Below are 7,538 nucleotides of genomic sequence, written 5' to 3'. Positions count from 1 at the left end.
AATACAAAACTCTGGAAATAAGCATGAAAGGCCAAGAGACAGGAATGACGCTTATAACTGCATTCATTAAGAGCAAGAACATACCCATTCTCTGTCTAATGAGCAACTAGGATCAACAGAAATTATTGAGCTCCCTGAGCTTTCATTTAAGGAGATCCTTAATAAGCTAGAACATAAGATATAAATTCAACTTTAGTTATGCCATCAAAACCAGACCAGGGATAAAATCTTAATCCTTTGTAATGGCTAAATATTGATTTTCATGCTATGGTACTGAATTTCAGAAGCCTTGATTTACTTGTTGATTTTTCAGTAGTTTCTATTCCAAGCAAACAATTGCAAATTCTGAGTTGACCAAGGATGTCACAATGTAAATGTTTAGAATATTCAACTATTCTTGAATTCATTCACAGCATGCAGTTACTACCTCTCAGGCCCTGTGTAAAAAAAACTTATTTAACTAAATGTATTAATAGTTGAAGAATGGTGCTCGGAGATTAAGACTAAGAGTTGAGAATACAACACATGTATTAAAACTACATAATGTCAATGCTCTTTTAAAGAGCAATTTCTGTAGAGGAATTGAACAGACATTATAACTTGCAAAAAGGATGAATACAAAGTTCAACACCAGAGCTACCCATATTTTCAAAGAAACAATCTTTACATCAAGACTGTCTCACCTCAGTTCTCCCGCTGTGGTGCCATACCTCCTCTTATTCTTTTCTACGCCAGCCTTGTCTTTTTTTTTTCCCCTTTGTATACTTCTTATTACAAAATATCTTTAACTTGGGTGTATGTTTTAAACACATGTCAATGTACGCAGGCTCCAAACACAAGTTGTTTTCACAATTGTTATGACTAGCTGAAAGGTAGAGAGTCCTGCTCCTTTGCTGCAGCACAAACATCTCTGCACAGACCATGCTGGGATCAAGCACTGTGAATGCTGCGTGTCAGTACGGCAAGAAAAAATGAAATAAAACCTTCTGGTGGAGATGGTATGACATAAAATCCCCCTTCACGCCCCTATTGTGAATAAGGATTGTTGTATGCTACCCTAAGTCTGATAGAACTATGAAGAATTACAGAACACATGTGAACACTGTGCTTGAAGGACAGAGCTAGAAGACATGACAATTTACCCTTCAGAATCCTTTAAAGATTAGTTTTCATTGGCTTAAAATTTCTTCCTTCATGGCAGCAAACATGATAAAACAAGTCAAAGGAGTTTGTCAATTGTGCATTCCTGTTAATCGTCTGTCCTCTGTCATTCTTCTGGACACTCTTATGTGGTTATAAGAATGGAAGAATACAGCGTATTGCCCAGCAAATGGAAAGAACTTCAGCATAAACTGAATTCCATAGTGGTCTTTGTTGTTTTTTTCTTTGCTAACTTTTAATGAAGATATAATACAGTTATCTGAAATACCTGTCCAGTTCCAGATCCTTACTGCTGAATACCTTCACTGCCTGCTGAAAAGCACAGCTTTTAACTTACTGCATTAAAAACATACCAAATTATTCCTACCGCACAAGTGACAAAAAAGTATCTGACATCAATATTTAATTCTTACCATGTTACCATCATTACTATCAAACAAGAATGCCTTATAATAAGTATTCACTTTTTCCTTATCAGGACAGCTCTGTCTGCATCCTTGTGTTTTTATGTTAAATTCAATAACAGATAATTCTGTGCAAATAGAACATTTCACAAACATATTTCACAATCTCCACAGTGTCTTAAGATACTTCTCACTTGAATTCCAGCTGAAATGTTTGCTCTGTAATAGGCGAACAGACACAGCTCTTGAAAAGACCTTCTCATTACATTGGCTGACTCTTGCCCTCTGAAATCTTTGGCTTTCCAATTTCTTCCTCCTGTAAAAAACTAATGAGGACCCTTCTGCTCCATATTGTCAGTCATTCTTCATTTCAGTGGTCCTTTAAATAGCTTTTCTGTCATAGAAGTTAATTTAAAGTTGTTAACTTGGTATGCTGAAATAAATGTATTCGTGCACCTTAATTACAAAAACTATTTTTTATAACTGTGTAAAATCTATTTGGGTGAATGGTACTATAAGTTACAATCTTATTTTAGCACACAAATTTTTCCATCCAGTATTTTTTTCTGTTCATTGTTGAGAGCAGTATTGTTCACAGTATAACAGTAATTATATTTAGTGTATATTTAGTTTCTATTTTCGTATAATATTTTCAATAACTCAAAACTTACAAAAGAAATTAAACAGGCCAACAGGAAACCATAAAAACCTGTGTTTCTTCACTAAAGGCAACAAAACTAAGCATCTAATCTTGAGCTTTTGGCACATGACTTTTCACACTGATGTTGCACTAGTAAATAAAATTATACTCAAGTACATACATACAATAAATATTCTAGAATGTATGGTTGAAGAAATTTTATATTTAAAACCATTTCTGTCATATTACACCTGCAAATGCCAACTTGCATTTTATAGCAACTCAAGACTGGTTTTCACTAAACATTTGATTTGACTAAGTTTCAAATGTACGCACCAACTCAAGTCCAAGAGTGGAAGAGGCATATCTTCCTTGTAGCTTTCTCAGTACACACTGACAGCTATAACAACAGGAGATATTGGTTCTGGCTCTGTCACACCACGTGGCTTCACAGGATATTCTCCATAATCCTGCTTCTACAGAAGGACCTTTGGTCCTGCTCAGATAGGGTAAACCAAAAGGTCTGTTTCAGAAGGGAAGTGGGAGTAAGGTGCAGGATAGGCTACATGGCTAAATTCTTTGACTTGCTGGAGAGGATAAGCTAACATTTCTGAGTATTTAAATTTGCTGGTTAAATAATTGTCAAGATAGAATGAGTTTGTAAAATGTACTTGTTCTTACCTTAAAAATAAAAAAAATCAACCCCCAACAAATTAGAAGAGTCTTGCCCAAACTGTTCATCCATACTTGCTCAGTAAGTCTGCATGATTGATCAAATTTTTTCCTAACAGTCGATATAAAAATGCCACCCTACAGCAAGGGAGGGAAGAATGAAACTTATACAAGAACTACTGAAAATTCGATACAGTTAATTCACTTAGGACAATCAGCAGAACTGATGATGCAGACAGCCCTGACACAGCCAAGACCTTATTCTTGCTCCACAGGATGCTGGTAGCAGGGAGGCAACATCAGGGAAATACATGGCAGGCACAACTGTAGACGTATATGCAGATCCACCCCCTAAAAGAATTTTGAGGATTGGGGACATAGATATTGGCACGCCCAATATCTCTAATACCAGTCCCAAATATATACCAAAAAGTAAAATCAATTAATACAAAATAAAATTTATTATGGATATGTAACTACAATAGGCTGGCTTTGCATTATCAAGTACCACGAACCAGTAGATGAAGATATCTAGAGCAGAACAGCTGATGCTGTGAATCAGCATCCAATCTTTAAGCATTTTGAGAGAGTCACTTCTAGTCTGGCCCCATGGGCTAGATATCCATTAGCTACTGGAGCATATCAGACACACCTGGAGACCATCATCTGCTACTGCTTCATTTGCAGTTATTTTAATTTCCATGTTCTGAGACTCCTCCCTAACATGAGCCAAACTGCAGCAAATAGCAAGAGCCAGATTTGCTTCAAAAGGTCATACAATATGAATAAAGCACAAGCAGAAATGCATCTTTTAGATAAGCTGTTAAATCAGGCTCTCTTCTGACTTAAGTGCTTTTCTACAGTGGACACTGTTAGTATGAGCATGTAGTCATCAGGTCAGAAGAAATAATTGAGAGTACAAATAGCACTTTAATTATTGCTTTTATGAATCCCTACTGTGATTACCTTTCAGCAGTATCTAAGAAATTCCCAGATGTCCTGCTGAATTCAGAATTAAGATGGTTCCTGGCATCTTCCTTTGGTAGGATGTAATGTTTTCTTCCTACAATGCATGGACAATGTTGACACATGCACACCTCTAAATATCCCATCTTTGTTTCCTTAAAGGTGGTAGATCTCTCATACAATCAAGTCTTCATTTTGCTTTTGAAGTATACTCTTATTTTGATTATTTTTCAGTATTTGGGTTGCAAAAATTTCTAAAATACATGCCTTCCTACTATTGCTACCTAGAAAATTTAAATCCTCAAGTTTTAATGGGAAAATCCAAACTACAACCTGCTGCCAACTCCTGTGGGCGAGTTTACAACAACATATTCATAAAAAAGACATTTTAGCATTAGGCAGTAGAAATTATAATGCTGGATTAAAGTGTATTTTAAAAGCAGGGAAAAATGCTCAAGTAGCTTAGGTAACTGATTTTTTTTCATATTACTCAATTTCAAGAACAATGAAAAGATACAAGAAGAAAAAGTTCATAGAAAAATTGTGGTGGAGGGGGAGTGAGAAGAGTGCAGGTTCTGTTATTTGAGGAAAAAAATGGTAGGAAAATATAATTTATATACCAAATTATTTCCATAAGTAACTTTGGCTGATTCTTCTAAGTGACAATATCAGCAGTTTTGAGAGACCTTACTTCGTACAGCAGGTATTTTGTGCTAAGGAACTTTTTGCCTTCAGAAGGCTTTCTTTATTTCTTACTTCCATTTTTCTTCTTCGTAGGGACTGGGAGGGAAGTACAAGGCTGAGCCCTTTTCAGTTGCTCTCTGCCAAGGACCTAGCATTAGGAAGTTTCAATAACTACAATTTTGTTGACTAACAAGTTGTATGTGTAGGCATATGCTGGTTTGCTGTCCTATTTGTTTAGTTTGCATCTCTGCCTTTAGAAAGGGGCCTTCACTCTGTCATACAAGGCAACGCATACTTTGATGTATTTTAGCAGCTAGAGCAAATAACTATGTGCTATCAAAGGAAATGCCAGCAGTTTCACAGTCATCGGGCCATTGGCATCCCTATACACATGAGAGAAGTTCATGATGCCACTACAAAGCTATTAAAGATTTTGCTGCAGACTACTGATAAGACAAGTGCCATACACCATTACTGATACAGACTTAAGCCATTTCAACATTTAGGCCTCTCAGATTCTTGCTTGAATTATCTACGTTAGTCAAGAACACTGCTTTAGTTTACAATGAGAAAAATATTTTCACTCTTGGCAAATGATCTCCTGTACCAACACAGTCAGGTTTTTCTTCTGAAAAAGTAGAGGATATTATCATGGCATCACACTTGGCTCAGTATCAAAATGTTGTTGCATTGGCTACTTTCTTTGAACTCTCATTTGATCAGATATAAGTAAGGAACAAAAAATCCCAGCCCTCCAGAACACCTACAAAACAGCAACAATATTTTACAGGCCTGACTTTACCAACCTTTATTACATTTACATCACTAAGTTTTAGCTAACTGTTTATTAGCATTGACTAGTACAATGGGATATATCCCTATGAAAAAATTATTCATTCTATTTCAACAACCTTTTAAACAAGTAAACTGAGTCATCATATCTCTGTTGATTACAAAATGGTATCTACATAAGAACTCAGGGATCCAATTAATTAGTCACAGCTGAAAATGGGTTAGATGAACTAATGACCTGCAGAGCAGAGTTTTACTTTCAAAATGAATAGCTGACTCCTTTACTTACTACCTTACCACCAAATGAGAATGACAGGCAAGCTTGTCAGTCCTTGAAATATTGCTAATAATAAATAACAACATTTCTTTGTGCAGAGCCCATGCATTCTCATTCCCTTCAGTAAGGGTAGCCAGCGGGATCAGAGAAGCTTGTTCCACAACCTTGCCACCAATTTACTCTCAAGAATACAGAGCTCTTTTCCCTACAACAGAGCTAACATAAGTGAAAAAGTAGTCTCCCTCCCAGTCACACCAGTTAATATTAGACTGAATATTGTTCTAATATCAATTGCTTTGCTCTTAACGGGCAGCAGTAAAAAAAGACAAAAGACTCAACACTCCTTTTTATGGACCTACAACTGCCTAAAGAGGCATTGTTTCCATGTAGGCACTTTTCATGACTTCTGTAAGTAACAATTTCAGCTCTAAAACAAAACCAAATTAATATTGGTACACAGAATCCCAAAAGCAGTAAAAGTGCACACTAGTATCCATGCTACAAAAATTACATAAACAGTAACATTTTTGTGAAAGCAGCAAGAATTCGTAAAGACTATAAACACTAAATATGGCTTCACATTAAGTTAACTGCCTTTTCACACATTACCTGAGCAAGCCTAGCTGTCTATAGCAATTACCTAGTTCGTTTGAATGGGGTAGTAGGCAGGGACCAGATCCAAGGCTGCTGCAGCCCAGCACAGCTGTACCCATTACACATGCTGGAGAGCCAACCCTTACACCTACAAACCTGTTCCTGCAATTCAACATAAAAAATTATTGTTTGCATTCTAAAATATCACTTGGATTACCTTGGACTATCAGAGACCTTCAGAAATGGGATTGTTGTAGCTCTCCCTTAGGAAAAAAAAACCAAAAAAGCACAGATTTAGATTAGAAAGCAGTTCCACTTCTAAGTAATATTTACATTAATTGATAAAGTCTAGAAACTACTGATTTTTAATTGTTTGGGTTTCTGCCTCTATAGCCCAGCAATTATTTCAGCTGCTTTTAAATGAAGACAATTTTGTAATGTAACATAGCCACATAAGCAAACTATTGTAAAAACAGGCTTCGTGTTCCAAAGCTGGGCATATAAATATAACAATTGTGAGGTGTATTTCCATGAATGAGATAGAGAGAATAGGAAACATAGTTGAATGAGTACGTAACAATGAACAAGAAAAAAAACTAATGTTCATCAAGCAGCAACATAAAATCTCAATTCTGCCTGACTAACACCGGGGGCTCTGCAAGGAATTTCAAAACATATAGATCAGGTTTTAAGCTAGAACAGTAAAAATGAGCAACTTAAACCACAGAACACATCAGGAAGAACTCACCTTGGAAGCCAAATGCATAGGAACTAGAAGCCTTGAGCCAAAGAAGAGCCTCAGTGCAACCTACTCTGCTCTTATATTGCCTGCGAGTGGCTGCAACAAACACCTGGACCTTCAATTGTCCCAGCACAGGTGTTTTCTATGTATTTTTCAGTAGATGTAAAACCAAACATAAATAATTTTAAAATGGACCGTAAATGCAGAAGAGTTGCGTTAGTGTTTTTTGGATAAGGAACTTAAAAGAGATGAGCGCAAAAGCTAAACATAAAATCGTATCATTAGAACATCGCTTTATTAATGATTGTCCCAGTGTATTCCTCATCTGTTTTTCCTGTGCCTGACTGAACTTGGATTTTTAGCATTAAGTAGGTGACACAAAATTTAAATTTGAAAAGATGCATATCACTTAAATGTTTACTCTGCTGTTTCTACAGCAGACTTCAAACTCTGGAACAGGGCAGTGCCTGCAAGAGTGCTTTGACAGTGTCCTACAATTGAGCAAGTAACACGCAATAACATCAGCAGTCAGGAAGCACACCATGTGTCCGACTGGGAGAGAAAATCATCTGAAGAGCTTCCTTGTCACCATGTCTAAGAGTGAGG

Source organism: Cuculus canorus, chromosome 14 (assembly GCF_017976375.1).
Source record: "Cuculus canorus isolate bCucCan1 chromosome 14, bCucCan1.pri, whole genome shotgun sequence".
Lineage (NCBI taxonomy): Eukaryota > Metazoa > Chordata > Aves > Cuculiformes > Cuculidae > Cuculus > Cuculus canorus.
Note: the sequence above shows the minus strand (reverse complement) of the source record.